We start from the raw sequence: 9,972 nt of genomic DNA, 5'->3' as shown, positions 1-9,972 counted from the left end.
ATTTGTACCTCTCTCACACCACCGCCAGGGCCTTGGACAAGTGGCAGGCGCTCCTCAGTGACAGTGAGAACCAAGAACTCGCCCAAGTATTTTTGGTAAAAGTTTTGGGGAGCTTCAATAGAACGTATGACGAGTCTTTTATGATCTAGGAAATAAAAGTTTCTTGACGGATTTGAGTATTTAAGTAAAATTCCTTAGTGGAAGGATTATTATTTTCTATTTCTCAACCTTAATGACTATTGTATCGACGTATGTTATTTTTACTCCCCATCCCACCCACTCCCCAAAAAGACCAAAATAAACTGAAAATCATACAATAATTTCAAAAGTTATTTAAACCCCTAAAAAATAATAATAAAAATCACTATCTTTGTAAAGCACAAATAACAACACACTCTAAAACGCCCCAAGAACACACACACACACACACACACACAGTGACGGATTTCGGTACAAATCTGATAAAAAGTGGCTGTTACAATACAGTTGAACGATCTTAATTAAGACTTCAGTTTCTTATGTCCTCGAACCTCAGCAGACTTTGATAAACACACACACACACACACACACACACACACACACACACACACACACACACACACACACAACAACAGGCTACTTCTTCCTTAAGTAACAAACTCCATATCAAGATAACACGTTCCACGGCCACTGAGATAACACGTTCCACGGCCACTGAGATAACACGTTCCATGGTCACTGAGATAACACGTTCCAGGTCACTAAGATAACACGTTCCATGGCCACTGAGATAACACGTTCCACGGCCACTGAGATAACACGTTCCATGGTCACTGAGATAACACGTTCCAGCCGAGATAACACGTTCCATCACAAGATAACACGTTCCAGCCACTGAGATAACACGTTCCACGGCCACTGAGATAACACGTTCATGGCCCGAGATAACGCTCCATGGCCACTGAGATAACACGCCCATGATACAAAAATAACAAGTTTCACGGCATTAACATCGGGCAGTATGGGCATTAATATCGGGCAGTATGGGTATTAATATAGGGCAGTATGGGCATTAATATCGGGCAGTATGGGTATTAATATAGGGCAGTATGGGCATTAATATCGGGCAGTATGGGTATTAATATAGGGCAGTATGGGCATTGATATCGGGCAATGGACATTGATATCGGGCAGTATGGGCATTGATATCGGGCAGTATGGGCATTGATATCGGGTAGAGTATAAACGACAAATTACACCAGGTAACAGTTTTCAACATACCGACCGATTTTGCAGCCTCTGTGTAGTGTTGGCCATGAGACTACAACTACCTCCCACAAACCAGGCTATAATAAGGGGATTTAACTCTTATTGGGAGGATTTTGGGCGGATTATCGGGATTATCACACCTGGTAGCGGGTATCAATTAGCGGTCATACAGGTAGCAGGATTAGTTCTCCAGGCTCAAAAAATCGTAAGTTTAAATTTTATTCCTTAAGTGAGTTTGAAAGATTACCTGGTGTGTGTTGTGTTGTTTTTTGTGTGTGTGTTGTTGTGTTAGTGTTATATCATCTTTATACTCCTGATCGGACCCTAAGACATAAACGAAAAACAGAGACTCCAAAATCCAGTATCGTGTCGACTATAAAACCCTGAACTATGACCTCTTAAACCACAACACAACACAAAGATGGCGGGGGTGAAAAACATAAATATTCCTATAAAAAAAAAAGTTGCTGTAACAAGATGCATCGGATTTTTCTCCCACAGCTTTGGGATAAAAATTGACTGAACAAATCTCTGGGAAGACGGAAATAAGTCTTGATATCGGGAAGGTATGGTATTGTAGTGGATTCCTCCCCTACAAGCACCGAACCTTCTCGAATTCCCCAGCCTACGCCTCCAACGCCGCCCACGGAGCGGGGGTCAACTATCTACCCACGCCTACCCCCGCCTTATAAGGCCTGACACCGCTGTGACCAGCCTCTCTTTTTCTACTCGGTGCCACCAGCAAGCAACACCTCCTCCTCCGCGCCAGCCTGGCGGTTGCCGTTCCCGCCAGCGACCTTGGCGTCCCTCAAGTCGCGTGTCCCTCCTCTGGGCACCCTCACCACCCAGCTCTCTCTACTCAGCTTATTACCATGCTACCTACCCAGCAACAAGCTGCATTGTACATCCAATACAATATGAATACAGTGAGCACATTGTGAGTTTCCTTTCTCCATCCCATCCTGAGTGTGAACCAATATCTCATACCCTACAAATGGTGACTCCGGAGATTCGCACTCACACAGGATGGAGGGAAAAACCGATCACTCTCCCAGTCTTCAAGCAACATGGAAGACTGGCACCCCACCAGAGGCAGCTCTCATCGGCCCTACAACTACTGTCTCTCTACACAGGTTAGACACCCTAGAGCAGCTCTGCTACTCTAAGCAGACAGCCGCTCTTCTCCTGCCCCAAGCACCACGTCCTGCCGACCCCAACACACCCGTTCTGCCTCAGACGCCGCCCCCCGGCAGCAGTACCCCTGCCGCTCCTACTTGGCAGGCCCCTGCTCCTGACGCGGACCCCACACACTCTTTCTCTCCCTCAGGTACCCCTGCTGTCCTGCACCCTGCTGCTGTCATGGACACTCTTCTAACGCAGCCCCTGCTCCTGACCCAGGCCCACACACCCCAGCAGGCGCATCTAGGACTCTGTACCTGTCAGGGCACAACATTCATCGCCTCCCACCCTCCTTCTCCCTCTTTCTCCCATCTGTTGCCCCCCCCCCAGCGGCTCATCCACGCCCTCGCCGTTATGTCCCACATGTGGCATGCACCGCCGTTCTGCCTCACATGTGGCACGCAACTCTGCCAACCTCCAGCCTCCCGCCGCGCCCGGAGGGGGTATTGTAATTATTCTCCCTACAAGCACCGAACCTTCTCAATTCCCCAGCCTACGCCTCTAGCGCTGCCCACGGAGCGGGGTCAACTATCTACCCACGCCTACCCCGCCTTATAAGGCCTGACACCGCCTGACCAGCCTCTCTTTTTCTACTCAGTGCCACCAGCAAACAACACCTCCTCCTCCGCGACAGCCTGGCGGTTGCCGTTCCCGCCAGCGACCTTGGCGTTCCTCAAACCGCGTCCTCCTCTGGGCACCCTCACCACCCGACTGTACATACATAAATAACATACAGGTACATTACTATACACAAGCATACATAAGTACATACATACATACTTATAGAAAGATAGAGAGCAGTGGTACGTCAGAGGATGTTGGCCCGTTATCCCTTGTCTCCAGCTGGCCACACTCCCAGGGCAGGAACACAAGTCTCACTTCCGACCATAACTGTAAGAAAATAATGATAACAGTTACGAAAAACAACAAAATGAAAAATGAATAAAAGGATAAATAATAATAGCAGTTGTAGTTGTAGAAGTAGTAAACCAGAGTTATCGATTAAGAATGAAGAAATATGCCGATTTTACGATACGAAATATTATTTTTATTTTATGGACAATTCAACTAAATAGATTTCCAATAGGCATTTACTGTAGCAGGCATTTTATGAGATATAATTTACTTATTCTTTTAAATGTTCACAGAAGAAATTGACGTATTTCTAATTAATTCCATTACTTATTTTTAATATCGCAGAGCATCCCCAAATTTTTAATGAACTCTGTGTAAGCTTCATCGTATTAATTGATTTCTGTTATTTAATTTCTTTATTTTTTAAGTGGTCTGTAAAAGGTGATTCAGCTTCGTTATAATATTAATTCTTTGATCTGTACAATTTTATTACATTTGAACATTATATTAATACTCGTTGTTATTGTTGTTTACACCTCCTCTCCCACCCTCACCACCCGCCTTCCTCTTCCATGATCACGAATTTTGTTTTGTCATTGTAATCACTATTTCTCCATTTCCCTCCCCCTCTTTCCCCACACACACACACACACGGGCACTAAACAGCGGATATCACCACCATTACAATCGCCGACACACAATATTAACACGCCAGCAGTTATCTCAATAGACCTCACCGACGGCAGTGCAATAGAGACTGGCTGGGTCTCTATTATTAATATCTTACAGCACACTCGTTCTGTAATACTCACACGGTCATACTCACATGATAATACTCACACGATAATACTCACAAGGTAACACTCACACGATAATACTCACAAGGTAACACTCACACGTTAATACTCACAAGGTAACACTCACACGTTAATACTCACACGGTAATACTCACAAGGTAACACTCACACGTTAATACCACGATAATACTCACAAGGTAACACTCACACGTTAATACTCACACGGTAATACTCACAAGGTAACACTCACACGGTAATACTCACACGATAATACTCAAGGTAACACTCACACGTTAATACTCACGATAATATCACAGGTAACACCACGTTAATACTCCACGGTAATACTACAAGGTAACACTACACGGTAATACTCACACGATAATACTCACAAGGTAACACTCACACGTTAATACTCACACGGTAATACTCACAAGGTAACACTCATACGGTAATACTCACACGATAATACTCACAAGGTAACACTCACACGATAATACTCACAAGGTAACACTCACACGTTAATACTCACACGATAATACTCACAAGGTAACACTCACACGTTAATACTCACACGTTAATACTCACACGATAATACTCACAAGGTAACACTCACACGTTAATACTCACATGATAACACTCACACGGTAATACTCACACGGTAATACTCACATGATAACACTCACACGGTAATACTCACACGGTAATACTCACATGATAACACTCACACGGTAATACTCACACAGTAATACCTACATAATATACTTAAACAGATAAAAGATAACTACAGAAATATACTCAAATAACATGTAACTAATATCTGTTCTAATATCAAGCTAGATCTCCAATATCTGGTATGGTAACTCTCTATTAATTCCTAACCTTCTATCTGTACTAACACCTGGGTAACACATGCTATAGTGTATATATATCAAAGTAATATGTGTGTGGTAATACCTGGGCGATCTTGTAGTGATATCAACTTTATATCTGGGAACTTAGATTTGAATTTTACTCTTCCTCTTCCTCCTCCTCCTCCTCCTCCTCTTCCTTCTTCCCCCTCCTCCTCGTGTGGTTGTATGAGAGACTGCTAGTTGCTGGCGTCTTGAATAATGTTAAAACTTGTACAGTCTTGGCGGCGTCTTGTGTCTCTCCCTCCTCCCCACCTGTTGTCTCCATCCCCACCTGTTGTCTCCTCCTACCCACCTGTTGTCTTCTCCTCTCCCCACTGTTGTCTTCATTCTCCCCACCTGTTGTCTCCATCCTCCCACCTGTTGTCTTCATCCTCCCCACCTGTTGTCTCCCCCTCCCCCCACCTGTTGTCTCCCCCTCCCCCACCTGTTGTCTTCTATCCCCACCTGTTGTCTCCATCCCCACCTGTTGTCTCCATCCCACCTGTTGTCTCCCTCCCCACCTGTTGTCTCCCTCCTCCCCACCTGTTGTCTCCATCCTCCCCACCTGTTGTCTCCATCCTCCCACCTGTTATCTCCTCCCTACTTGTTGTCTCCCTCCCCACCTGTTATCTCCTCCCCCACCTGTTGTCTCCATCCCACCTGTTGTCTCCCCTCCCCACCTGTTGTCTCCCCTCCTCCCCACCTGTTGTCCATCCCTCCCACCTGTTGTCTCCCTCCTCCCCACCTGTTGCCCCTCCTCCTCCCCACCTGTTGTCCCCCATCTCCCCACCTGTCTCCCCTCCCCACCTGTTGTCTCCATCCTCCCCACCTGTTGTCTCCCTCCCCCCACCTGTTGTCTCCATCCCACCTGTTGTCTCCCTCCCACTGTTGTCTCCTCCCCACCTGTTGTCTCCATCCTCCCCACCTGTTGTCTCCATCCCCACCTGTTGTCTCCCTCCCCACCTGTTGTCTCCATCCCCACCTGTTGTCTCCATCCCACCTGTTGTCTCCTCCCCACCTGTTGTCTCCCTCCTCCCCACCTGTTGTCTCCATCCTCCCCACCTGTTGTCTCCTCCTCCCCCACCTGTTGCCCCCTCCTCCCCCACCTGTTGTCTCCATCCTCCCCACCTGTTGTCTCCTCCCACCTGTTGTCTCCATCCTCCCCACCTGTTGTCTCCCTCCCACCTGTTGTCTCCATCCTCCCCACCTGTTGTCTCCATCCTCCCACCTGTTATCTCCCTCCTCACCTGTTATCTCCCTCCCACCTGTTGTCTCCATCCTCCCACCTGTTGTCTCCATCCTCCCACCTGTTGTCTCCATCCTCCCCACCTGTTGTCTCCATCCTCCCACCTGTTGTCTCCATCCTCCCCACCTCTTGTCTCCATCCTCCCCACCTGTTGTTCCATCCTCCCACCTCTTGTCTCCATCCTCCCACCTGTTGTTCCATCCTCCCCACCTGTTGTCTCCATCCTCCCACCTGTTGTCTCCATCCTCCCCACCCTGTTGTCTCCATCCTCCCCACCCTCTGTCTCCATCCTCCCACCCCCTCTGTCTCCATCCTCCCCCACCTTTGTCTCCATCCTCCCCACCTGTTGTCTCCTCCCCCACCTGTTGTCTCCCTCCCCCACCTGTTGTCTCCATCCTCCACCTGTTGTCTCCATCCCTCCCCCACCTGTTGTCTCCATCCTCCCCCTCACTGCTTGTCTCCATCCTCCCCACCTGTTCCATCCCCATCCTCCCCACCTGCTGGTTCCATCCTCCCCACCTGTTGTCTCCATCCCCCACCTCTTGTCTCCATCCTCCCCACCTGTTGTCTCCATCCTCCCCCACCTGTTGTCTCCCATCCTCCCCACCTGTTGTCTCCATCCTCCCACCTGTTGTCTCCATCCTCCCCACCTGTTGTCTCCATCCTCCCCACCTGTTGTCTCCATCCTCCCCACCTGTTGTCTCCCTCCCCACCTGTTGTCTCCCTCCCCACCTGTTGTCTCCCTCCCCCACCTGTTGTCTCCCTCCCCCACCTGTTGTCTCCCCTCCCACCTGTTGTTCCACTCTCCCCACCTGTTGTCTCCCTCCCCCACCTGTTGTCTCCATCCTCCCCCACCTGGTCTCCCTCCCCCACCTGTTGTCTCCATCCTCCCCACCTGTTGTCTCCATCCTCCCACCTGTTGTCTCCATCCTCCCCACCTGTTTTCCATCCTCCCACCGTTGTCTCCATCCTCCCCCACCTGTTGTCTCCATCCTCCCCGCCTGTTGTCTCCATCCTCCCCGCCTGTTGTCTCCATCCTCCCCGCCTGTTGTCTCCATCCTCCCCACCTGTTGTCTCCATCCTCCCCACCTGTTGTCTCCATCCTCCCCACCTGTTGTCTCCATCCTCCCCACCTGTTGTCTCCATCCTCCCCACCCCTTTCTCCCTCATCTGTGTTCATCCACCCCAACTATTTCTTATAAATTCTAACTTAACATCCACAAGAAAAAATTAACATTAACCCCAATTATATAAAAAAAAATCCCAAAATTATCACATCATTAATAAAATAAAAATAAAAATAAGGAAATAATAACTATTACTGTGGAAATATTTATTTACTGAGAAGTTTATTGTCACAGGAAAATTCTACCTTATACAGAGGAAAAAGTTTACCGGGGAAAGATTAATTAGTGCTTGTATGTGAAAAAAAATGGTGTTCTGGCGACTCCGGAAACAATTTAATTACATTACATGGCGTACATAACAAACAATGGTTTAAAAAGGTCATATTCAGTAGGGGTTCAAAGTTGGTACGATACTGTTATTGGAACCTCTGTGTGTGTGGGTGTGTGTGTGTGTGTGTGTGGGTGTGTGTGTGTGTGTGTGTGTGTGTGTGTGTGTTCGACGGTGGGTATGTATGTATGTGTGTGGAGGTATTCATTTTGTGTAGGGATTATGTATGTATGTATGTATGTATGTATGTATGTATGTAGAAGAGGATATATGTCTATGAATCTGCAATAAAGACAAAATATTAACCTGTGTCTATTAGCTTCCCCCCAAAACAAAGAACAAACCAAAAATAAACAACAATAATAAAACCCGCTAATTCTAAACCTCTGACATAACCCCTTGACTCACCCACTATACACGGCACCATACACCATACACTATCGTTGTGACAGTTAACAGAAGGGTGGAGGGGAGAAACGGGATCACGTGAAGAATAGACACCCCAGCTTATTTCACCTGATGATTAAATACCCTGATCCTACCTGGGGGTTGGGTTAGGTTAGGTTAGGTTAGGTTAGGTTAGGTTAGGTTAGGTTAGGTTAGGTTAGGTTAGGTTAGGTTAGATTAGTGTTTATTCGTGAGCAAATTTTCTCATAAATAAATATAATAATTTAAGACTAAGAAAAATTCATGTGTACAGAGAGAGAGAGAGAGAGAGAGAGAGAGAGAGAGAGAGAGAGAGAGAGAGAGAGAGGATGCACTGCTCTTCTCCCACAGACCAACTGTGAATGGTGAAAGTATTTTAACATTTTAACCAACACTCTAGCAAATATATTACATTACTCGTTTTATGTTTTGGCCAAACCAGGATTTTATCAGTCCAGGATAATTTTGTTTTTCATGCGAATATTTTTATACAACTATACGACACTTTCCTAGCCAATGTACGATCATTTCTCTATATACGTACGATGATTTCTATTTAATTGTACGATAGTCTAAAATGTACGGTACTGTAATCTCAAGCGTACGATATTTTTTTTTCTATAAAGATGCGGTAATTTCTTAGTACACATACGATAATTAATTTATAAATACACGATAACTTCTCAAAATATACGATAATTCTTCTCAGTGTACAATAATAATTTAGCGATAGATATATGGTAGCTTCACGAGAGAGAGAGAGAGAGAGAGAGAGAGAGAGAGAGAGAGAGAGAGTTGCCTCTTTCTCCACTCGCCCTCAGCACACCGTCGTTACTTCCCCTGAGGTTTTCTTTCGTCTTTTTTTAACCTAGTAAGATCATCCTTTCCTGCAGAGTCATTCAGAGTTATGTGAAGGTCGTCTCTCACCAGCTCAAAAATTGTCGGCTAAGAGTAAACAGCAACATTATGTCGAGTATATTTTTAGGTTTAAGTTGAGAACACGTAATGATGACACATGATGTATAATGTATCGGTAAAGCCTCGCCTCTTTATCTAACTGTGTTTCTTAGGTATTCAAACAACCCCGACCCACCCACCTCCAACCTCCCTTCCTCTCCCTCTCTCCCTCTTCTTCCCTTTCTTCTTCCTTCCCATCCTCTCTTCCTCTCCCTCCCACACAAATAACACAACAGCGTAAAGGGGGGTGAGCTCTGAGGTTCAAAGGTAATTTGATATTTTTCTTTAGTCTATGTGTGTGTACAAGCGACGCTAATGTTGTATGCATGAGACCAAATGTCACTTCGTGATGTCAGTCGTGAATTTGTAAACTCTAACAATATACGAATGACACACACACACACACCTTACTGTACAAATTGAAGGTACAGCCCAGTACAGTCCACGACACACATAAACTCAACAACGCAGCAACCATCCACAATACTGAATCATAAAACCACATTCGTCTTGTGGCTAAGAATAGGGACAGACCACTATACCTCTCTAGCACAGACTATATATTCCCCCGATGAGTTGTAACAGGAATGGTCCACAAACCTACTTTAGGGCTACTTTAGTACAGTATGTAAAGTATCAAGGGCTGGGAAAACAGGGTGTGGGCTTGAGTATAAGGAAGGAGATGACGTTAGTAGTAGGGGATGGTGTGTAGTGGTGATATTGTGGAGTATATGAACTAAGGAACGAGTGTCTGTGTTGGTGGAACGAGTGTTTGTGGACAGGAACGAGTGTCTGTATTGGTGAACGAGTGTCTGTATTGATGGAACGAGTGTCTGTGCTATAGTTCTTGCACAACTATGGCGTGATCACCGTCATAGGAAGAGCCAACACACGCATTGGGAGGGCAACCTTCTAC

This window comes from Homarus americanus, unplaced genomic scaffold, assembly GCF_018991925.1.
Source record: "Homarus americanus isolate GMGI-L3 unplaced genomic scaffold, GMGI_Hamer_2.0 scaffold29496, whole genome shotgun sequence".
Classification (NCBI taxonomy): domain Eukaryota; kingdom Metazoa; phylum Arthropoda; class Malacostraca; order Decapoda; family Nephropidae; genus Homarus; species Homarus americanus.
The sequence above is the reverse complement of the archived record's forward strand: the minus strand, read 5'-3'. Positions refer to the sequence as shown.